The following is a 25416-nucleotide window of genomic DNA, read 5'->3' as shown; positions in this document are numbered from 1 at the left end:
AAAATGACTCAAGAGCATAGTTATTCGATGAAAGAATAGGGGAGGCTATAAAGGATATGAATGATGAGGATATGAATGATGTGTGGGTGCACATTTTGTGCACTTTTAGCAACAATAAGAAGGTTTAATGTTTTTAATAGGGCAACAAAAACGTGTGTAGGTAGTTAGGAGGCACTGCAAAAACAAAATAGAGAAATTAGTATGTTTTTCAAGTTTTCTTCTTTGTTTCTTTTGTAAATTAATAATTACAATTTAAAAGTGAAATCTGTGGAAAGATTTTGTAAGCTTATATTAAGATTTATAAAAGGGACGCTCAGTGCATGTTTAATTTAAAAATGGAATTAATTAAGAAATAGCTTAGGGGTAAGAAGTTTTTGGAATTTGTAAATAAATTAAGTCTTATCTTATATTGTATACCCATACATTATAGGGTAAATAATTTGTTTTTCTTTTCATACAGTTTTTTCTTTACTTTTTACTTAAAAGACATACCTACCAACCACTAGATATTTTTTGAAAAATATATAGCGTAGGTAAATGTGGGTCATAATCAAAGAGTTCTATCTATATCGACACAGAAATTATTTTCAATTAGTTCCCCACTTTGAATGAGAATATAGACTCGGTCGAACTTTATACGTATGTACAGTTCTAAGGTACCATTAATATCGGTTGAAAAATATTTATTTAGTTTTTAAGTTTGACTTAGAGAATTTAGAGATACGCTTAAAAATTCTTTTTTTTTCTAAGTTTTAAGCAAATCGCTGCAGTGGTTTGTGTTGTCGCTCGAGATACAGACAGGCAAAGTGACAGACAGGCAAACAGATGACTTAGGGTACCAACTAGTTCATAAAGACAAAGAGGAAAGTGTACACTATGGCATATACGTACTTTTTTTTATTGACAATTTAATTTTTTACTGAAAATTAATTCGTACAATTTCTAAATTATTAAAATAAAAAAAATAAATTTTCCTTAATATAATAACAATAAATTATGCCAAGCGCAACAACTGTCAATTATTACTTTCACGTGGTTAATTTGTATAGTTTTAAAAAGTTGCCTTTTTTGCAGCCAACACACCGCCACCGAATGATTGAGGCACGTTTTTTGAGGAATTTCCTCAAAAGTGAACTTCAAACGTAAAAAAATCATTAAAAATAATTTTTTTTTATAACAAAATTTGAACCATTACTTTAGTGATTTAATTTAAAAAAAATGTTATTTAGCTATTTTTTAAGTATCATCACTTTCACCGGAAAGTAACCTACAACACGTAACTTAACTTCGAGAAAGATAAATTGCTAGATAAGTTCCATCTGAACTTAGTTGCAATCGGGAGGAGGAGGTGGTTTTAGTACGGTAAAAAATTGAATTGAAAAATTCAAAGAAAAATTCGAACCAAAAACATTTGATCGAATGAACCTTTTTGTCGACCAAATTTATAGAAAAAACACATTTAAGTATAAATTTATGTTGTTAAAACTTGCAGCCGAGCTTATTTGACAGTCGTATTAAGTTCTCTTATTTTTCCGTTACTAAACTTTAGTAACGTAAAAAAAACTTTGTTCAATTTTCTTAACCAAAAAAAAAACAAATTCTAAGAATGTTTGTTTTTCTTAAAAATTAAAAGAGGTAAACATTTGAATTAATAGAGCACAGAATGAAAAAATAAAAGTTTATATTTTTATTTCATGAAAAGTGAAAATAAGTTTTGTATATGTAGGTATTTTGTTTAAATTTGTTTTTCAACTTTTTAAGTTTAAAATTATTATTTATAGACATAACTTAACGATTATTTTAAAATTGAAATATCTTTGCTGCCGGGTACAAAGGGGTTAAGTCAAAAAAAATTGATTTTCGGATTTTTATTGGATTTACCTAAGTCAGTTTTTTTTTTTCTCTTTCGTTTGGTCCTATCGCCATAGCTCTAGCGTATCTCCTTCCGTTAGAAATGATTTGATATAGAGGGTTTGAGTCAATTTTTTTTTAAATTTTGTGGTTCTAAGGGCGTAAGTTGACTTAACTACTTTGTATTTTGCATTAATTTTTAATTTTTAAATACAAAAATTGATCATAATGCGTTAAGTCAAGAGGAAGACAAAAAACGAAAAGCCATTTTTCTACAATATTATATTATTTCAAAAAGAATTCTCACATTTGGTAATGGGTCACATTAAATTAAATTAAACTTTGTTATCAATGTAAACAAAGATTTTTCTTAACACCTTTGGACCAAGTTTATTTTTGAAGACTAAATGGCTCTAAAGTGTTAAGTCAACACAATTTTTTTTTAAGAACGGTCATTTTCTGCTTAATAGTATATGGATATTAGAAAAGATCTTATAAATGATGTTTCTGCATCATTACTTTTTCAAAATAATCATATTCAGATTTACAAACAAAAATTGAAGCTTCAATTTCATTTTTCTCAAAACTACCTTTTCTGACTTAACACCTTTTTACCCGGCGCCAAAGATATTTCACCTTGATTTTTTAAGTAAGCAAAGAAAATTCATGAAAGAATTATGTACAAAGGAGAATGGGTAAATTTGTATAGAACTAGGACGTTACTTGTTATTTATGATGTAATTTAGTCTTACATACGTTGTGCAAAAGTTTTATCCTTGTGACGTACTTCAGGAACGTATAAAATGCATTTTTGCCTTTAACACTTTATGTAGTATATTGTTTTAATTTTTTAACTTTAAAATTTCTTTTAAGTGAAAAATATGATTTTCTGTCATTTTCCCTGAGCTTGAAGACCTTAATCTTAAAAAACCAACCAATAGAACCCAAACAACAATTTGGAGTCAATTTTGAAACTTTTGTTATTCAAATTGAATCGTTTGAAAACTCTCGAGCTAAATCTCGAAGTTGTTGGCTTAAAAATCTTATATTATGAGTTCTATTCTCTATTTCTGAACAATGTATTAACAATACTAATATTGCAATATCCAACATTCTTAATGCAATAGAGCCAAACCTCTTTTTGAATTCTTTAGAATATAGCATTCATAGCATCATGAGAAGTGAGTGATGCAGAAAGATAGACAAAAAAAAAAACAACATTTTAACCTTAACGCAATCCTTATTTTCAAGTGCCATAAGTCAAAAATATTAATATAAAAGGACGCATTTTACTAAATAATTTATACTAGAAAAACATTTTTGTAAAGGAATTTTAGCTCAATCCACTGACATGGAATGTATAATACTCAGATGATATATATTTTGCATATAATTTTCACATCACACATCAGACGAAATGCAAGTAAAGGGATTTGTCCTTGGCTCTTAACAGGCCAAAAAACTATCTTTTGTTTATTTTTGCAGCATTTATAGCGTTCACTTGTCAAACTGTGGATTATTGATTTATTTGGTATTTTATGCTTTCATTTTGAAATGCTGCTATCTATCTAGTTCATAAAGGATGAGTGTTATGCATTGAAAGCAAAATTTTGAGTGTGCAGAATGGATAACCTACATTCTGTACACATAAATTTAAATGAGAATAAAAACTGCGTATTCTGGTACAGAGATAGGCATGAGGTATAACCTACACATTGTTTTATCATCACATAAGCAATATTTACGAGAATTTTCCTAACCCCTTTGAAGCACTGTAGTTTGTCATCCTCTTTTATCTAGTTTGCATTATTTTATTTATTTGCAATATTTGCATTGCAGCAAAGATTAGAAAAATATATGCAAATATTTTGCAGGGTTTTCTCGAGATTGCTTGTGCATGAAGCAATTTAGATTTTCATTACAGTAGAGACACAATTTTCATAGTACAAAATATTTAATATTTTTAGAGTTTGTATGCTGTTGTTTGGAATTTTGAAAACTTTCCCATAAATTTTCATATTTGATTTTTTTGCGCCATATTATTATCAACCATGTTTTGAGGCAAATATGTACCTTTATTAAAAATTTAAAACAATAAAAAATACAGTATTGATTTAAAAATGTATATCAAATCTTAGCTTATCTATCAACTATTCTTAAAATATCAGGTGCACCAAGTACTCGGTGACTTTCATACAATAGTCACTTTTTCGGGACTCTTCTAGGACGTCTGGTGGGGGTAATTCCATGGTTAAAACGTCTGGCAGTAATTTACAGTTTTGATTTTTAAAAAGTTACCACGGTTATACATCAAGCAAAAAATATTATTCTGACTTTTGTATAAAAGTGGTTAAAATTTCTGGGACAGATTTGTTTTCTATCAAGAGGTAGTTATAATGCTTTAATAGGTACCACCAGTTGGTTATATTTAAGGGGAAAGAAAATTTGCTTAGCTCTTTTCTGAAAATGCATTTCAGAATTTCAATGATGTCTGGTAGGATTAAGGACGTGAATAAAACGTCTGGGACCGAACTTTTTGAAATCGAGGTATCGCCCTCTATCAGCTCTATATGAATAAAAGTGGTTATATACACCCATTTTCGGTTAAACCTTCGCTCACAAAATCTGCTGTGGGCTCTTAGACTAAATTGACAATAATACAAAATAAAAATAAATGCTTATAAAAAGATACAATATAATGACAATTAAGAGAAAAAAATAACAACAAAATTATATATTAAATAACGTAAGTCAACAAAAAATCCATTTGGTTGTGATCAAATTCCAGAAGCCAGGCCTTAGATTATTTCGAAAATTGGGACGAATGGAACGAATGTTTACAGGCAACGTATTAAAAAGGTTGCAGGACACAAAAGAGTACAAGTTTCTTAGATGAGTAGTACGGAATAAGAGGACGGTTTCATCTCAAAACACGGACATCGGATATGGAACTTTGCAAATAACTTCTAATTCTTCACAAATGTGCTATAAGTACGGTGACCATATTTCTAGAAGCAAAACCCGGGACAGATTAAAAATTCCTTGGATCGTTTTAAAAATATTGATTTAAAAAAAAAATAAATACAAAATTGAAATTTTATAAAAACAAGATTTTAAAATTTTTTCTATTTCTTTATTTTGATATCAAGATTTCTTAAACGATTTTATGGTGCATTTTCGTTGAAATCATTTTAGTGGTTTACGAAACCAAGAAAGGGGTGTTATAATAGGTAGGTACTAGGTACTGTTTGTTTATAACTTCTAAAAAATGTTTTCAATCAAAATCTTGAGAGCTGTTTTTAAACATTTAAATTTTATTTTAAATGGTTTTGAAATTTTATTATCTTTAAATAAACTTTTAACATGTCCATTTTAACAAGGTTTTGAAATTTTGCTGGGTTCTTTACTCTTTCATACGTTGTTCATTATTCGAAAAAAAAATTTTTCTAGTGTGGCTTTTTAACCTGACAAATACAAGCTGGAACTAAGGAATTGACGAACAATTTTAGAAACTAAAGCCCAGTTTAGAAGTGAAACGAATTTTCATATAAAACCAGCACAACGAAATCGTAAACGAAAATTTTGCTTTTCGTTGCACATTACTTAGCTTAACCAAAAAAAATTCTTGCCTCTGCTAGAATATTTGGAGAGTTTTCAATCGTTTGTCACTCACATTCAACTGTCCAGGTAATTTTTCTCACTCCAAAAGAGTTTTTTGACTTTGGAGACCTAGAAAAAATTCGTTTGCTTCAGGAGCATACTTAGCTTAATGTTTTTATCAGAAAAATTAGAAAAACTTTAAACTTCCAACCACTGTTTTTCTTGTTTTCCGTACAAAGTTTTTAAAATTTTGAATAAAAATAATCAGAGAACCTGCAAATACGAGACATTCACGGGACAAATTACAAAATACGGGACACTTATACGTCCCGGGTTTCTTAAATAAAAACTCGGGACAAGCTGTAGAAATACGGGACAGTCCCGGGTAAACCGGGATGGATGGTCACCGTAGCTATAAGAAATATTTGTGGAGCAAATAGTTCAACTCGATCTATTGAGTCGTTAAGATCTTTGAACATTTTGCCTATCAGACATTTATATTATTATAAGACATCTAAAATTTCTCTCTTAAAAAATATTTTAGATGTCTTATAATAATATAAATGTCTGATAGGCAAAATGTTCAAAGATCTAAACAACTCAATTGGCTCTACAAATTTTTCGTCTATAGTACATTTCTGAAGAATTAGAAGGGGATTTACCACCCCAACAACAAAGTCCATACTATAGTTTGGAATGGAAGTTATAAGTTAAACCTAAATCATCGCTGCAAAAGTCGTTATTTTAGCAGAAAATGGTAAATTAAACATTAAATTAATATACATAAATTAGAAACAACATATTGCCCAAAACAGTCCCTTGTGGGACACCAATGTTAGTGTCACTTAGTTTGTCTTTAACTTTAACTTTAACTTTTTGAGTCCTGTTCCTAAGGTAGGATAACAACCTGTTATGGCCAATTCAATCCCATTTAGCTTGTAAGAGAGGCATGATCAATGGTGTCAAATGCTTTGCTTATATCCACAAACAAACTAGTCCAAAATTTTTATCATCAAGACCTTTGTTGATAAAAGAATAAAAATCTTCTGTGTAGACTGTAGAGTCCTTCTCTAAAACCAAACTGTGAAGGGCCTGAAAAACTTATATTTCTTAATGCAACGCAACATTCTGTTTTAGATAGCTTTTTAACTTATTTCAAATTCGACCAGTGCTTTCAGAATGGAGAGTGATAGAAAACTATTAACAGCTCCTACTGAATCTAGAAGGTAGCAAGAAGTGTACATTTCCAAAGGTTTTTAATCCCTCACTGATATGAAAACAATCAACAACACCATTGGTGCAAATAAACCATCAATCCCGACATTCTCTTTTTGTTTGGTTTTACCTATAGTTTTAGATAAAAATGTATCAAAAAATCTGAGTTTTAACTAAAAGCAATCAAATCCTTAAAAAATTTCCTAGTTGTTTCATATGAATGAACATATCCCATAATATATTAAAAACTAAAACTTACCTTATCATGTATCCAAATGATGCCTTCGCTTCCGAATGTTCCATTTTCTCAAATAATTATACAGCATCGTAATGAAGACGGAAATCCTGATTGCATATTACGCCGCTGCTTATGCTGCTGCTGATGATTATTTCTCTGATCGTCCTTTGCCTTGTCACCTTTTAACTGTTCATTATTCAACACCCAAATCGAAATCAAACGCATTTCAACTAATTGAACAAATTTGTGTAACTATATTGCGAGCAACCATTCAGCATATTCCATGGAGAGGACGACACGACTGGAAACTGCAATGAGAAATCATAGATGTGATGGAATTAATCACAATCAATCGAGAGTATAATTTTCATTTCATTTGATTTTGAGTGGAAGAGATATTATAGAATACAGAATATACGTATGTCTCGTATTAATATATGTATATGTATGTATGTGTGTAGAGTTTAATTAACTATGATGTATGAGCAAGAGTATCACTATTATGAACGTTGTTGTTAATGATATCCTAATTAAGTGTGTATAGAATTTCAAATTAATTTTGGTTATGGCTTTGGCTGATGATGGTTTCGTTATAATGACATATTTTTGTGCAAAATAATTGGCGTGATTTTGGAAAGAACGGAATTTTAAAATATTAAATTTTAATTATTTTTTTTTTTATTATTTATTTTATAGAACATTTTGTAATAATTAAAATGAAAAAAATATGGCTTGTGTCACTCAATAGACAGAGTATTTGATATTTTACTATTTACATGCCTATATTTAGATTAGGCTATTAAAAATTGATTACAACGATTCCTCAAAAGCATCGATTCATTTTGATCAAACATAGATTTAAATGAGTCAGTAGCGTAGATAGCTTTTTGCTAAGGGGAGGGGATAGATCTAGTTCGCAAATTTTTTTTTAAGTTTTAATAATGCTTCTTTGTATTATTTTTATTCTCTTTAAATTGGAGAAAGTTCTTTCGGTAGTTGACGTAGAAACCAGCAGTGTAGCTAATATCTTTAATAAAATATAAATACCAGGACAACTTGTTTCGGTGCAGCTTTCGAGCGCTTTCAATGAGTTCATATAGGAAGTACCTATTTGTCCTTCTGATCAAATATCTTTTCTGAGTTTTTAATTCTTCACACAGAGAAAAATATGACCAGGACCACCTAAATACCAACAGATTTCCTTATTGAACTGTTTTATGAAGAAACCTTATTAATATCAACAATTAATAAGGTTTTTCCATAGAGATTTCTTATTTTTTTCATGTACAAAATCTTTCAAAATTTTTTGTAAAATTTTCATATTTTTTTCAACTTGGCACTAGAACAAAAATTGTGACCAATATTTCTATAGTAAGTTGGAATAGGTGATCCCGTACATGATCGTATTTTTTTTATTAAAAAAACAAAACCGACTTCCATGGATCAAAACTGGGTTTTATGGTTTTTCTAATAGTACTGAACAGGCACCAGCTTTTCAATACCTACAAAAAGAATTATCAAAATTGGTTCACTCGGTCCAAAGTTATGAGGTGACAAACACAAAAAAAAAGTACAGACGAATTGAATAACTTCTCCTTTTTGGAAGTCGGTAAAACAATTAGGAAATCCCGATTGTTTAAATAATATTTCCTTCTTGGATTAAAACTATAAGGAAATCTTATTGTTTTTGTTCTATTTTATGTGGTCTAGTTTTTGGTAAAACTCAACAGTTTCATTAAATTTTTTAGCTGCTTTGTCTATTTCAGACGAAGAATCCTTAGAGAGAACCGGAAACCCTTCTAGTGTGTTTTCATGGTTTGTACATTTTTCTCCAAGGCCCATTACATAGAAATCGAGAAAAAGATTGAAAACAGTAACACGAAAATATTCTTTACTGTACTTTGAACCGAAGGGTTCGAACGATTCTTTTGTCGCTTCACTATTCTCTTATGTTTAACGCCTATATCAAGGATTTCAGCTAATTTTTCCCATATACAAAAAACTTTCGAAAATGAGTCGTCTTCTGCCCGTTTAATTTTTAGTTGATCCCTTAAATCTTTAGCGAACTCCTTCGCTTGGACCAAGTCTAAATTCACTCTTTGAAACACCGACTTAATGGCAACGAAAGTTGTTAAACCATATTTATAACCTTTAAACTAATCAAGAACTCGAAATCCATAGCGTTTTTTTCAAAGTGCGCTTCTTCAACTTATTTATTCATGACTGTTTATACTGCACAATTATCGATCCCAATGGGGGGGGATATATCCCCCTGATCCCCCCCCTATCTACGCCACTTAATGAGTGCATGGTTAGCTTGAAAATTACATGAATGCTTTTTTTAATTCATCTATATTTCGTTTACACGACAATCTTATCATTAAACTCAATCAGTCGTATTTATTAGATTTTTGTCTACTTATACACTGCATAACTTTTTTCAAATTGTTGGAAATATGCTTTATTTAATGAAAATAATAATCACATTATTCGCGATTAAGACAATCTACTCTTGTGTATAAGTTTGGCAGCTATAAGACAACAATAAACAAGGTTTTTGATCACATTTTCTAAATTAAAACAGTTGTATAAAGTTATACAACGTTTATAAATACGGGAGAATATATTCAATTAAATTTTTTAAATCATGGCTCTAAATTGTAAATACAATCTATTTAAATTAAAAATTAATTAGGAACAAAGGTCGTCATCTTATGCTTGTAGGACTTAAAATAAAACTCAACCAACACAAGAAAATATTAAATAAACATGGAAATCCTTAATTTGTGCTCAGTTTTTGGTAACAAAACTTATGCTTATGTTTTTGAAACAACGTTACCTTAATAAATAAATAAAATGATTACAATTACTGATAAATGAGTAAACTGTGCTGCGTTGAGAATACAAATTTTACTTCTGATTTCAAACAGTCATGGGGCTGCAACTCTGTTTAGTTAAATATTGTAGAGCGTGAAGCGGACTGGTTTTTCCACAAATACATTTTTTAAGGCACACAAAAGTATTTATTCCATAATACGGAACATTTAAATTTATGTATACTTTTAAATATTTAAGAGTCAACAGTTTTCTTCGCACTTTTGATACCTTCCACGTACACAAATTTTAAGCAGCCAATTTATATAACATTTTAAAGGATAAATAATGGTAAAAATATCTGGGTAATAATGTTTAGCGTTTAAGTTTATCTTTAGGAATAATATTACGTATACACCACAATGAACCATTTCTATATTATTGCTTTGATAATATTGGTTCGTTATTTTACGAATTAAAGCTCTTCTTAGGCCCAATTTATTCACTCTCCATTATTTTTAAAGGCTCCATTAAAAATTATAAAACTGTCAAATCGCATACAAATTTTAAAATTTCCCTTTTTTAATGGCGACTTTAAATTTAATGGAGTGTGAATAAATTGGACCTTAGTGTTTTAAATGTCTAAGGCCCATTTGCTCATACTAGTCATAAATTCTCATCTTAGCTAGGTCGAACATAACTCTTGTGTTTTACTTAGTTTATTCTAAGTTGCTAAAAAATATTTATGTTTAACCTAGCAATGATTTACTTTCATGATATAAATCGCTGAGAACTTCAAATTCAAAAGTCAAATCAATAGAAACGTCAAATAATTTAAATAGATTTTGAGCAATTTAGCAATTAATATACAACAATATCGTTGTCCTTATCTTGCGGAATAAAAGTGTAAAAAAGTATATTTGAGCCAAAAATAAGTGTTAATTGGTTAAACAAAAATTATTCGTGTGTGTGTGTAAATGTGCTGGTGTGTCAAAATTAGTCAATGAAATATGACAGCAAAATAGTGCCTCATACAATAAACTGTGGTGTAAATTGTACCATCTGTGGATGGTTTAAGTTAATGAATGTAAGTTTATTTTTATTAAATTGATAATAATTCATGTCCTTTGTACTACCGACATCAATTTTTGAGCGACATTCTTGCTTTTTTCATAAAATAAAAGTGCCTAGGTGGAACATAACAGCTTAAGTTCCACTATTTCTTCCCCCTAAGTTATGTTAAACTTAGAGGAATTTATGACACAGTTTGAAGTTCGTGCAAACCGTAATGTAGAACTTAAGGGTTTATGTTTCACATAAATATTTAAGACTCGTTTCAGCAAATGGGCCTAAGGGCCATTTGCTGAAATGAAACTTAAATATTTATGTTGAGCATGAATCCTTATTCCCTACTTTTTGCTCTGCGTAAACTCATAAGGTTTTATGTAGAACTTAAATCCTTAAGTTTTGTTTGAGCAGACGACTCTAAGAATCCCTAAGTACCTATGTATTAAAATAACCATTTTAAGGCTTTTGTACGAATCCAAGAGCAACAGTTAACAGTATATAAGTTATCTCTTAATGTTTCAATACAAAAAGACCACGTTGACTGATTTAAGTTTGTTGGGAGCTATCCCACATGATTTTGTCCATTTTATTCAGACTATTTCTATTCTATCTACTACAAAAATATCTTAAATTTCATTTAAAAATATCAATAAAGTTTGATTTTCGATTCATGATGATGAACATATTAATCTTATAAGGCCCCATAAAATAGAACTGAACTACCTACCATACCATTCCAAAAAAAAGTTAATTGTATCTATTCATTTGGAAGAGTGTTAAAATATATTACACATGAATGGTAATTTTTCATAAATCAATAGATTAAGGCAGATGAAAGAAATGGGACCTCAACCTTTTGACCATCAACCATCACTTATAAATTCTTCCTCTTACTACGCATTAAAAATGTTAAAAAATATAACAAGATACAATAATTTAAATTCGAATTTGTGTGATTTTTACTAAATTGAAAAAATTATAAAAGTTTCCTACTTACGTATATAAATTTTCTTAAAGGTTACAGAAAAGTTGAATTTACTTGAAATGGCTTCAATATTTAAACAGAATCATTAAGGTTTTTATAAGGAAAATGGCAAAAGTTTGGCGAAGTGCATCAACTGCAAAATAAGCCACCAAGCTATCTATATGGGCTGTGGTAGCTTAGGAGCATAACAAACGCCGAAGAATAACTTTGCATGCATTTCAAAATAAAAATCGTTATAGCAAGTTCCGGGGATGGTTTTTAGAGAAAGAAATTTGATATTTGTTATTTACGATTGGTGATCTTTAAAGCCTTACATCGGCTTTCCTCCTGATAAATTACTAAAAAACAAAATATTTTTAAACTTATAATGCTATGTCCCATTTTAATCAATGCTGAGTTTTGTTCTCCATTTTTTTTTTTCTTTTTTGAAAAATTAGTAAAAAAAAATGTATCCAAAATGTATGTTTTTCTAAATTTTGTTTTTAACTTCATATATGTAAAAGATTTTGTACTAAATAATAAAATGGTACTCTGGGATTTACATACAATAAAAATAATGACTTTTCAAACAAACAATTTCAGTTTAAGATATACCTCAATTATATGGTTTTTTTTAATCTTAATCCTTATTACCATTATTTCTCAACTGTCAAAGGTACATATTATATTGACATTTTCAAAATACAGCTTTTATCTCTGTTTGTCTACATTTTTCATTTATAGCCATAAGTCCAAACAGTACCTATATTGGAGTCTCATCCCTGTTACGAGTTAACTAAAAAAATTTTTACGTACCTCTACCTACCTATACGTTAAAAAACATTTTCAAGTAGATGTCTTCAAAGGTTGAGGGTCCAAAATAAAAAAACAAATTCTTCTAACTTTGTTCTAGTTATGTTTTTGCGCAGACAGATAAGTTGTCAAACCTGCTTCCTGATCAAAATCAATTGAACAAAACTGAAGTTGTAATTTCCAACCAAAAATTTCGAATTCAGTTGGCTTTAAAGGGTGCCTTATAATTTTAGCATGTTTATTATTTTTTTCTGTTTCTATCTGCGTTTATTTGTCTTCTTAAGAATCGTGAAAATTAAGATTTAGGAAAATTGACAAGTTGTTCACCATGGCGTATACGTACTTTTTTTCTGTCGGTGTTAACATCCTTTTCTGTTGGAGTTTTCTTTCTCATTTTGTCGTACGCTTTAATAAACTTTAATGTATCTATAGTTAAATCCTTATATAAATTTATTTCTCTATAGTCGATCTCGTGTCGTGTTAAATTATTCCATGTGTGATTTTATTAATACGTAACGAGCTCTCGGTCCACTTAATGTGATATCTACAATAAAAATCTAAATTTTCAAATCCACGTGTTTTTGAGACTTTATTAATCACAAAACCCATATCGTGTATAGAAACAAACATAGGTGTCTTAAAAATAAAAAAAATTCTTGAATTTTATTTTAATGTCTAAAAGCAGCCAATCCTTGACGAGGACATTGCAAAATAATGGAGCACAAAAAAACAACTGTATAGATACCTATACGCATATTCGCACAGTCAGAGAATAGGTTATGTGATTTTATTTCTTTTAAACATGAATCGATATCAATCCGTTGGCACGTGTTATATCCAAAAAAACGAAAAAATTGAGGACAACATTTAGTTGAGTTTGATATTGACATCTTTGTGTATGTTTGCTTTCAAAGCCAAATGAAGTTAAGTGTCATCAAGAAAAGTATTTAGAAAAGAAAGTGTCAAAAGTCATTTTATAAATGAATGAATACAGATGTTTTAGAGAAAAAACATACATACATATGTATGTACATACATTCCTTTATAATATGAAAGATGTTCATTTTTGTTTAGGGTTGGAGAACCTGCATGCTGTCTTGAATGGTTTTAATTTTGAAATGTTTTTTTTTTTTTATTCCATCAATATATTCAAGCATACATAACATATGCTTTTACATACAAACTACGTAGGTACACATGTGTATTTAGTGAACAAAAACAGACCTCAGTATAAAAAAACTTTGATGAAATACCTATTTTTGATCTAACATTTATTTATTGAATGTTGAAAAGCTAATATTGAATAGCTTAATTTTATATGGATGAATGAGGGGAGGGCGTGGATGGTAGAGAATCCCTGAGTAACAGAGGACTTATTTTTCTTTTCAAAATTTTAATTAAGTGAATTTGCCCAAAATCGAATGTCGTAAAAGTAATGAATGCATTCAGAGAAAAAAGTATAAATTGACTGTTTTAAGAATAAATTTTGAACAATATTTAAGAGCACTGCTAATCTTGCCATATGATATTATCTTAAACTATTTTTTACCGACTTCCAAAGAGGAGGTATTCGTCTGTATTTTTTTTTTTATGTTTGTTACCTCATAACTTTGCACTTAGTAAACCAATTTTGATAATTCTTTTGGTATTGGAAAGCCTGCAGTGTGGTCTTATTTCAGTTTCGTTCAGTTCTGGCTATAGGAACTATAAGAAAAACCATAAAACCCAGTTTTGATCCATGGTTGATTTTGTTTTTTACCGACTTCCTAAAAGGAGGAGGTATTCAATTCGCCTGTATTTTTCTTTTTTTTATGTTTGTTACCTCATAACTTTGGACTGAGTGAACCAATTTTGATAATTCTTTTTGTATTTGAAAGCTGGTGGCTGTGGTCCCATTTCAATTTCGTTCAGTTATAGCCATAGGAACTATTATAAAAACCATAAAACCCAGTTTTGATCCATGGAAGTTGGTTTTGTTTTTTGATAAAAAAGATTATTTGATAAAATGATTTATTTATTAATGCTTAATGAGACCACCCTAAAATGAATTATAACCTGTAAGGGGAACGGAGTGGAGAGGTTACCAAAATAATAAGACCACAAAACTAAAACTAACAATAGTAAAATATTATACAATTAGGTTCGCATTGTTATATGCATTCACATATGTACATAATCATAAAACAGACAGCTGTAACATCGTTTGATTTGGGGATTATAACAAGTTAAACGTTTATAACATTTCGAGAGAGTACATAATATCAAAAATATAATAATTGTTCAGAAATATAGGGTGTTCTTATAATTGAGTGATTGATTAAGTTTTATTTCTTACAAACCATTTTAAAATTTATAGTAAAAAGTGAAACGTATAAACTAATAATAGCACGGTTTGTATTGTTTTCATATTAACTAATCAAGGAAAAACATGTTTTTCGCGATATCATGAAAAAAATCTGATACGATTGTGATAGATATTTGCTGAGACCTTGAAACACAACACCTCATTTTTATTTTTTGTAGTCATTTTAAACTAGGCTAGGATCACTTTGGTTATCATCCACGTATTATACACTAGATTGTAACTACACTATTTCAGTGGCATCTGCTATGCCAGTTGCAAGTCTAGAGAACCAGTGCCGGATAAGTCTCAAGGCAGAGTAAACTTTAAACAAACAAAGCCTCTTGGAGATGTACCTTCTATAAGAAGCAATATTACATTAAAAGGGGTTCTCAAAAGGTTTTCTAGATTTTCAGAAAGCTTTGCAATCAAGCAATTCATGCACCTCATTTGTTTGAAATTGGTTAACACGATAGTAGATAGAGTATATTTATAGGTGCATATCAATTTATCGACTATTGCGTTAGCCGATTTCGCCCCTAGTAATGATACTGTTCTAGAATGCTATACTGGATCGAATTAATGCAGTAATCAAATCCCTACATAATCCAGTTATCGAACTAACAACGGCAGTCGAGTCGATCTTTAAAAATCGCTTATACTTTTTTGGGCATTACCAGGGGAAGAAAAAAGCATCATGATGAAAAATGTGTAGATAAAGTTTTATTAAGAGCCAATTTTTCAATAGCCAGATAAACCCCAGTTAAGGCTTCTTCCTAGGAATAAAAGTTTTTTTTTATTGACATTTATTTTTCTGATAGTCTAACTGACGACTGAAAAATCAGTACTTAATAGAAGGGTAAAGTCTAAAATTGAAACCTATTTGCCAATATTAGACATGCCGTACGGAGAATTGTCGTGACGATTAGAAGCCCACACGGAGAAAAACCTGTCACCTTAAAATAAGATGATGCGCACATTTAATTTCACCACCTTAAAATAAGGTGATATCCGCTTAAAATAAGGTGATTCCACTTACCTAAACTCAGTTAAATTTAATGTGAACTTCATCTTATTTTAATGTGAATGTTCATCTTAAAAAAACCGACCAAAAATAAAACTTCTTAAATTATTGTCACACTTACAGGAATTTTTGTAGTGACCTCTTCAAATAGAATATATGAAAAACTTTGATGCAGGCTCCAGGTCCTGGAGCCTGCATCAAAGTTTTTCATATATGAATCATTTATTTGCAAAACATGATAAGTCCATGATTTTTAATTTTTTAGGAGAAGAAAAAAACGTTCTATTTTCTTTTGATATGCGTAGCAAAATTTATAAAAAATATATTCTGTAGAACTCTTGCCTAGCTACAAAATACCGTTTCGTTTTTTAATTTTTGGAGCGATAGTTCAAAAGATAAAAAATAAAAACGCTTTTGGACTTATCATACTTAGAAAATAAACGGATGTGAAATTAGTTTTAAAATGGATATACAATTATGCTTTTAGCCCCAGTCTATCAAACAATTGTATTTCAGATCAAAATACAATGTCCGAACTACTTATTTAACTTTAAAGTAGCTTTAAACTTGAGATTTTCAATCATTAGTCGAATATAGCATTTACACAAAAAGAAGCTGTTGTTTATTTTCAAAAGATGATAAATCCGGGACTTATTCTGTTTTTGATACTAAAAAAATATTTCGCGGAGCTGTAAAATCTGATATAGTTGGAAGAGATACTTCATATTTTGAAGACAGACGTGGTTATCCCTGGAGTACAAATTTAGTCAAAAAAACAAATTTTGAAAAAAAGTGGACTTATCATGTTTTGAAAATAAATGATTCATATATATTATTGTCACACTTCAGGTTTACTTGTAGTTTATCATACTCATTTCCAACACTGAGATAGCACAGTGGTAATACACTGGCTTAGTAACCCAACAGTCGTAGGTTCGATCCCCGGTGGCTGCCAGTTTTTTTTTTTTAATTTGCGCATTCAAGAAATTAATATGACTTGTCACCTTAATTTAAAGTGATGTCACCTTAATATAAGGTGAGAGTCATCTTAGCAAAAAAACATACAGAAATCCGCATAAATGAAGATGCGATCCGCTTTATTCTATGTGGTCTGTTTTTTCCGTGTATGATGACATTAATTCTCTGTTCGGATTTCTAATAGATTTCATGACAAACACGAACCAACCAGTGGCGTATCCAGAAAAAATTTTGGAGGGGGCTGGAAAATTTTACTAAAATTTTTTAGAGGGTAAATTTGCGAAAAAAAATTTCATTTCTTTTTATTAATCTTTGATCGAGAGTTAAACGCTGTGCTGCGGTACTGAAAGTGGTATAGTAGCATTATACTGCTCTCGACAGATTCGTACTACTGTCTCCTCCTTTCACATTCAGAGTACCTAGTGTTTTTTCAAAGCTCTCGTGTCCCAAACATTTTACACAAACAGCAAGGAGTTGAGTCATCCTTAAAAAAAAAATACTTTATTTCGTTCGAACTTTGTCATGTGCTGAATCCAAAACTGTTTACAGATTTATCCCTATCACGTCAAGAGTTTTTGAGCTATACTCTTCAATATTTTCGTTATACAGGGTGTCCCACAGTCACCGCCCCAAATGAAAACCATGGATTTCTGAGGTCATTTGAAGTCGAAAAACTTAATAGGTAATTTTCTCGTTTTCGTCCCGTTTTGGAGTTACCACGGTTTTTATGATTTTTGCTCTCTTGTCCTTTAACTGGCCTTATCTTTGCCAAACTAAGTTTGATTTGAAAGATTTTTTTTACAACCAATGAAGAATTTATTACAGTTTAAGTTTGTCTCAAATTTTTTTTATCTGCGGACAACCGTTTTTCCACAATTTTGCATCAAACACAATTTTCTTCGTTTTTTAAGTTGTTTTTTACACTTTCATATCATTTAAGTCAAAAAAACACGTTAATGAGTATTCATTTTTTGTAGTTTTTCTTAAAGCCCAGTTTATTTTCATAAAAAAAATAAGTTTTATTTCATAAAAAAGGCTACTGAAAGTAATTAAAAAAAAAATAAACGAACTGAGTGAATTAAAAAAAAAATAATTTTTAAATAAAAAATTGATTTAAATGAATTAAAAACTTTTTCTGAGCTATTGTGATTAAGAAAAGAACAAATAGATAAAGCTCAGAAAAAAATTTAATTTATTTAAATCAATTTTTTATTTAAAAATTATTTTTTTTTAATTCACTCAGTTTGTTTATTTTTTTTTTAATTACTTTCAGTAGCCTTTTTTATGAAATAAAACTGATTTTTTTTATGAAAATAAACTGGGCTTTAAGAAAAAGGACAAAAAATTAATACTCATTAACGTGTTTTTTTGACTTAAATGATATGAAAGTGTAAAAAACAACTTAAAAAACGAAGAAAATTGTGTTTGATGCAAAATTGTGGAAAAACGGTTGTCCGCAGAAAAAAAAATTTGAGACAAACTTAAACTGTAATAAATTCTTGATTGGTTGTAAAAAAAAATCTTTCAAATCAAACTTAGTTTGGCAAAGATAAGGCCAGTTAAAGGACAAGAGAGCAAAAATCATAAAAACCGTGGTAACTCGAAAACGGGACGAAAACGAGAAAATTACCTCTTAAGTTTTTCGACTTCAAATGACCTCAGGAATCCATGGTTTTCATTTGGGGCGGTGACTGTGGGACACCCTGTATACGCCCATGTTCCACAATTCGATCGACAGTGAATTCAAATCACTTTTCAATTTCACGTGAAATGAAATATCAATATTCTTCATTTCGATCGGTTTCGAAAACTTCGAAATTGCTTCTAACTGTCAAAACTGAAGGATCTTCCATTTTTGTTTTGTTTCTAAAGTGAAATTACTGCAATTGCAGATTCATTGAAAAAGGCCCCCAAATTCACGAACAGTAACATAGTGAATTGAATTCGATCAGAAAATCTAAATGAGTAAAAAAATGCAGAACGCCTATTTCACTTTCTGCAAGTGAATACGCAAAAAGTGGAATGCAGAACGTGAAAGTCTCAAAAACTAATTTTGAATGAAATTCTTTTTGATGTTTAATCCGAAATATATATGTATGTTTTTTCGTAATATGTTGCTGTTTCAATCCAAATCGGAAGCGCAAACTGCAATTTACTTAAAGAAACCTGCTGGCCACTTAGATTTTGAGATATCAAAAATTTCTATTTCCAATTTCTTTGAGAAAAATATTATTAAAAAAAAAATGTAAATATACTTAAGACGATCAAATACGGCGTTTTGAGATTGAATAAGAAGTTTTGCAATAGGGGTATTCACGACCCGGTTTAACAAAAAGGTGTAAAAATGCAAAATTTTGTTTTCTACTACCACAACTACAATAGACAAATTTTGCAATAGGGTTGGGGTATAGCTACGGTGACCATATTTCTGGAAGCGAAACCCGGGACAGTGGATCGTTTTGAAAATATTGATTTTTCAAAAAAAAAAAAAAAAAATTTTAAATGAGTTTTCATAATTTTTCTTTATTTTGATATCAAGATTTCCTAAACGATTTTATGGGAGCGTTTTTGTTGAAATCATTTAAGTCGTTTACGAAATCAGAGATCAAAAAAATGGTTTAATAATAATTCATATTTCATATATTTATAATAATAATGTCTGTTAATAACTTCTAAAAAAATATTTTTTTAATCAGAATCGGGACAGCTGTTTTTTAACATTTTAATTTTATTTTAAATGATTTTGAAAATGTATGATCTTTAACACAGCTTTTGACATGTCCTTAAAAGTTTTGAAACTTAAATGGGTTCTTTACTCTTCCATATGTTGTTCTTTATTCGAAAACATTTTACCTGGTGTAGCAACCTGACAAACAGAAGCTGGAACTAAATAATTGACGAACATTTAAATAAGACTAGCCTAGTCTAGAGGCGAAACGAAAATTTTCATACAAAACCAGCACAAAATTTTGCTTTTCGTTGCACAATACGCAGCTTAGGTAACGAAATTCTTACCTTAGAAAAATTTTTAAATTCCAGCCACTGTTTTCTTGTTTTCCGTACAAAGTATTTAAAATATTGAATACAAAAGAATACGGGACAATCACGGGACAAATTACAAAATACGGGACACTTATACATCCCGGGTTTCTTAAATAAAAACCCGGGACAAGCTGTAGAAATACGGGACAGTCCCGGGTAAACCGGGACGGATGGTCACCGTAGGTATAGCAAAAGTGTAAATGTGTAAAAAAAATTTTAGTCTGTATATTTGGTTGTTTTATTTTAAGAAAATGTTACACTTTTGCACTTTTACAACGATACAAGACCATTTGCATCGAATTGTGAATACCCCTAATAATTTAACAGTGATGTAATTGGAAGTCAAAATACTAAAAAAATGATCTAAAGAATTCTGAATTGGACTAAAATCCGAAAAACAAAAATTATCCCAACCCTCATCGTCAGCTTAGGCTCTTACTCAAACAAACCCAAACAGCTGTTTCAGAATTTGGAGGGGGCTCGAGCATCTATGCTGCCTCTAAATCTCTAAGATTTACGAACAAGTTTCAGTTAATCATGTAAATTATGATGAAATCAGCTAAATAAAAACATGATCTTGAAGGCTTGGGGGGGGGCTTGAGCCCCCTGAGCCCCCCCCTCAATACGCCACTGGAACCAACAGATCAAAGAAGCTTGTACAAATGGTCGAAAATTATTCCAACGACATCGAACTAGAGTTAAGTAACAAGATGGTGCAGTTCAAGCTCTTCATATTGTAATCAGAGGATACGGTATAAAAAGCTCAGATTGTGCATGCCGAGAGATTATTCAAATTTATATCTGATAAAATGGTCCAATCAAAGCAACGTAACGTTCCCAAATGTTATGGTTGCTTTTAAAATGTATAGAAATTTGATGATTTCAAACACGACTAGGGAAGGTAATTTTTTAAAGCATACCTACTTTTTTATGAAAAAAAAAATTATTTGTTTTAAGAAAATAAACTGGGCCAAAGAAATTAATACTCATTTACGTGTTTTTACCGACTTCCAAAAAGGAGGAGGTATTCAATTCGTCTGTATTTTTTTTTTTTTTTTTTTTTTTTTTTTTATGTTTGTTACCGCATAACTTTGGACTGAGTGAATCAATTTTGATAATTCTCTAAGCCATAGGAACTATTTTAAAACCATAAAACCCAGTTTTGATCCATGGAAGTTTTGTTTTGTTTTTTTGCTAAAAATGATTCTTTTTTTTTTAATAAAATGATATGAAAGTGAAAAAACAACTTAAAAATGAGAAAAATTTGGTTTGATGCAAAATTGCAGACAAAGGTTGTTAGCAGAAAAAAAAAGTTTTGGGACAAACTAAAACTTTAATAAATGCTTGATTGGTTATAAAAAAAAAAAAAAACTCTTACGGATCAGATGAAGTTTGGTAAAGATAAAGCTAGCAAAGGAAAAAGAGAGCAAAACCATCTTAACTCGAAAACGGGACAAAAACGGGAAATTTACCTCTCAAGTTTTTCGACTTAAAATGACCTCAAGAATCCATGGTTTTCATTTGGAGCAGTGACTGTGGGACACCCTGTATAAAGTTTTTTTAAAAATAACTTGGAAAAGGGGTGTTTTTTTAAGAGAAGAGAAAATAGTTCAGGATTATTAACAAAAATCTATCACGGAATTTATATCCTAATCAAATTCGATAATAACGCTGCATTTAGGTGAGTGAAACGCAATTTTTTTTGTAAAGAACTAAAATCTGTGCTTAAAATCAAACTTGTGTGCTTAAAACCAAAAAAAAAAAAGAATAAACAATGACTTAAGTGGAACGTTTAAAAACTTTAGTGTATACATATAAGTTTCATTTTTCATGGGAATCGGAAATCAAATTACAGAATTCAAAAAATTTGTTTTTTTTTAATAAAAAGGGTGTTTTTTAAAGAGAGTAAAACTTAGAACTTTAAATCCTCCTCGCGTCATCTTCATTGTGTTTTTTTTTTTTAGAATCAAGCTAACCAAAACACTCTTTCACTCGAGATAATAGAATGGGCTCTTTTGTTTCTTACTTTTTATACAAAATGAAACTTTTCTGCCAAGATGAAACTATTTGACTATTTTCTGCCAAGATTTGACTATTTGAAATTAAAGTCAGTGATGTTGACTTTTTAAACACATCACTTACACTGTTCCTATATCACAAAAACATTTTTTCATCATACCTAGTTAAAATTCCCTTAGGTTAGGTTAGGTTAGGTTAGGTAGAAATGGCTGTCAGGAAAACAACTGACACACTTAGACCATTTATTGGTCCGTTGTGATACCATGATTTTGTGAGGAAATTCCTCACTAATTAAACCAGTTGGAGCTTTTAATAAAGCGGTGAAGGTTGAAGATGTCAGTATTGATTAGCTCACTGGTATCTTCTAAGAAATATTTTTCCAGGTATTTTTTACGTCTACTGGAAAGGGCAGTAAAATTCCCTTACTGAATTGCATTAGAAAATCATCCTTTTCGAATGCGTTTCATTTATAACTAAGTTCTTGAAGTGAAAATAGAGTTCAATTGGTTTTTATGACATTAAATTAATATAGAGGTAATCCCTGGAGAAGTCTTTAGACTTCTAATGGAAATAACCATGAGTTTTGGTTAAAATTCACTATAAAATCTATTTTAATCTGCTTGGCTTTTGTAACTAAATCCAAAATTCCTGATCCTAACTATCTACTTATATGCCATTTAAGAACGAAAATTCATAAAAATGGCTCTAAATGGCATGCCTTTTTCCGGGTCTCTCTCTCTAAGGGTAGGTACTTGCACTGGACGAAAGCATATTCATAATATTCACAATTTTGTGGCAATCTTTGCCTCCCCAAATTATGTGTTTATTTTTTATTATATTTATTTTTTTTTTCACTTTTATAAAACTATCCAATCGTGAAACTCGAAGCTACTATTATTTAAGGAACAAGTAGGTACGTACGACTTAGACATTTTACAGTTTTAAATACCTACATTTAGTAATCTAGTACATATTGAATCAAAACGAGGGGTGTTATGGTTTAATAAATAATATTGTTGGCTTATTTTTTATTATTTAGCTTTCTGTTTGTTTCACACTTGTCTGCTTCTCTTTTCAATTTTTAGTCAACAAATTTTCTTTTTTTTTTAGTCACAAAACACATCCTCCTCTTAACAGAAAAAAAAATCTGATATTAACCCTTTTCAGAAATAATCCCTTTGATTTCCAAGTAAAATTATATTGAATGAAACCTCTCTCGCTTGATAGAATTTAAAATCTATTACAAAACAAAGTACCATACACAATAATACACATACATATACATATGTACAAATATAACCAGAAAAATAACAATGTTTTTTAACGTAATAAATTCGTAGAAAAAAGAATAACACAATGAGTATTTTGTAAATATTCTGTAAACACTTGTCACTAGGCTAAAATGTATCTATGGAGCAAAATGAGATTATAGGTAAGGGAAGAGTTAGAACCGTCCTGCACACAAACAAACAAACAAAAAAAGTACACAACAATATAATTTATACTATAAATTCCAGTCTCATCTCTTAACATACACACACCTCAAATACACTCACACACACATACAAGGCTCAACATGCAGGCGGCGCGCTATAAACAAATGAGAGATGCTACAAAAGGATTCCAGGAATGTGGTTGGTATCCTCTGGTCCACTTACTTCTTGTTCGTTGCTTTGTCGTTGTCGTCTCCGCGCGACTATAATAGCAATGATAATGGTATGTATTGGTGGTGATATCCTTTTTCTCTTCTGTTTTTTTTTTTTTTTTTTTCTTGTCGATTCTATTGCTCGTGTGTCTATGTTCTATTCCTTGGGAGAGTCCTTTTTTTTCGCTATCCTTAACTATTTCAGGGTTTTGTTATAAATTTTCTTTATTCTTTTTTGCTTGCAAAAATAAATTATACCACGTTAAGAACGATAGGTTTACACAAAATTAAAAGAAAAACGACTTTAAGGATCTGTATATCCTTCACAGGGAAGGATATTTTAGATATCGAATATCTAATAACTTTTACATAGACATTTTACATTTTTTCGAATTATTTTTATTTAGAAAAATGTGTAAGATTTTTTTTTTTAATCCACATAGACACAAACTCGCTGATACACAAATATTAGCACGCCCACTTCACATAATTCATTTTGCATCAATCAAATAGAGAAGCAGGTTTTTTTTCTTCAATCTACGTATCCTTACACAAAATTTATACTCAAGACTTTTTTTTCCACTAATTTTTCATTATAACATAATTTTTGTTGAATAAGGAAAACAAAACGAATGAAGAAACCGTATTTTTCTATTAAATTTATATAATCAGTTGTATACTTTTAGGATGTTTTCACTATTTTTTTTCACTTTTAGGTACACTGTATTATGGCTCCTTGCTAGCAGGATATTTTTTTTTTTCTTTATTATTTTAGCTCACAAAAACACAATTTAAAATTTTTCCAATATCGCGGTGATAACATCCGTAGCGAGTGAGGAGCTTTCGATGCAGATTCTCGTCCGGGACTGAATACAAACAACAAGGATAACAGAGATCCTTGCTCTTAGAGCATCAGAAATGTTCAGCAAAAATGAAAATATACTTGTCACAATACATTCATGGAAATATGGATTGGAAAGATGCGTCGCTCTCTCTATCTAGACTTTTTGGGGATGGTTTCGTCGTCCGTGTGACTGTGCTCTACTGCTCTTCTCTGGAGCTACAGCTAAGCTTCTTTATGAGCGGGTGGCAGTTGGGCGCCACTTACCCTTTAGTCAACATTCCACAATAGAATGGATGTAGGTAAATGTATCGCTAGAGCAAAACAGAAAAAAAAAGAACATCTCTGGAAGGGAATGAAGGACACTGACATAGATATTGCTGCTCCCTCACAATGGGCTTGCTCATGTGTTGTATGTTGACCTACTAACTTATTGAATCGCTGCAAATACATGTGTGTAAGAATTGTCATGTGTATTGTTATGATAAAGATAATTCTAAGATGAAAGGATTTCTTTATTAAAGATTCTTTTAACCTTTTGATAAAACTTCGAACTCAAATTATTAGGTTAGTCTTTTTTTTGCAAAAGTACTAATTAAATTGGAAAAAAAAAGAAAAATTTAATCTACTTTGTAGCCTCTTTTCGGGCGCGTCAGGCGTGCGCGTTAGCAAAGTAGGTGAATTCTTCTGCAAGTGTGCGTTCCACGAACTTCTCTATTTTTGACAAAAAAAAAAAAATGGGAGAAACGAGAGAGAAATCATCAGAAATCGGAAGCTGGAAAGTGTGGTGATTGTGGTATTTGGAAGTAGTGGCGCTCTGTGTAGAAGGCATCGAAGAATGGAATATTTATCAGTTGTTTTCAATTACAGTTAACTTCAAGCTGAAATAATATTCTATCCAATGAGTATCACAACATGAGTTCTCTTCTCCTAGGCAATCATTTCATTTTTTTTTTCTTTATT

General features: G+C 30.3%; 1 protein-coding gene across 2 annotated transcripts in view; it reads right to left on the bottom strand.

Annotated features, from left to right (window-relative positions):
* Positions 1-24493, bottom strand: part of LOC129918910 (muscarinic acetylcholine receptor DM1) — a 72502-nt gene extending 48009 nt beyond the window's left edge. For both annotated transcript variants that reach the window (XM_055999672.1, XM_055999673.1), the window contains exons 1-2: positions 23626-24493; positions 6926-7212 (exon numbers count right to left, since the gene is read on the bottom strand). The gene's annotated coding sequence lies outside the window, so the exon portion shown is untranslated. The remainder of the gene's footprint in view (positions 1-6925; positions 7213-23625) is intronic.
* Between the last annotated feature and the right edge of the window lie 923 nt (positions 24494-25416).

This window comes from Episyrphus balteatus, chromosome 4, assembly GCF_945859705.1.
Source record: "Episyrphus balteatus chromosome 4, idEpiBalt1.1, whole genome shotgun sequence".
Lineage (NCBI taxonomy): Eukaryota > Metazoa > Arthropoda > Insecta > Diptera > Syrphidae > Episyrphus > Episyrphus balteatus.
Note: the sequence above shows the minus strand (reverse complement) of the source record. Positions and strands in the feature narration are given on the sequence as shown.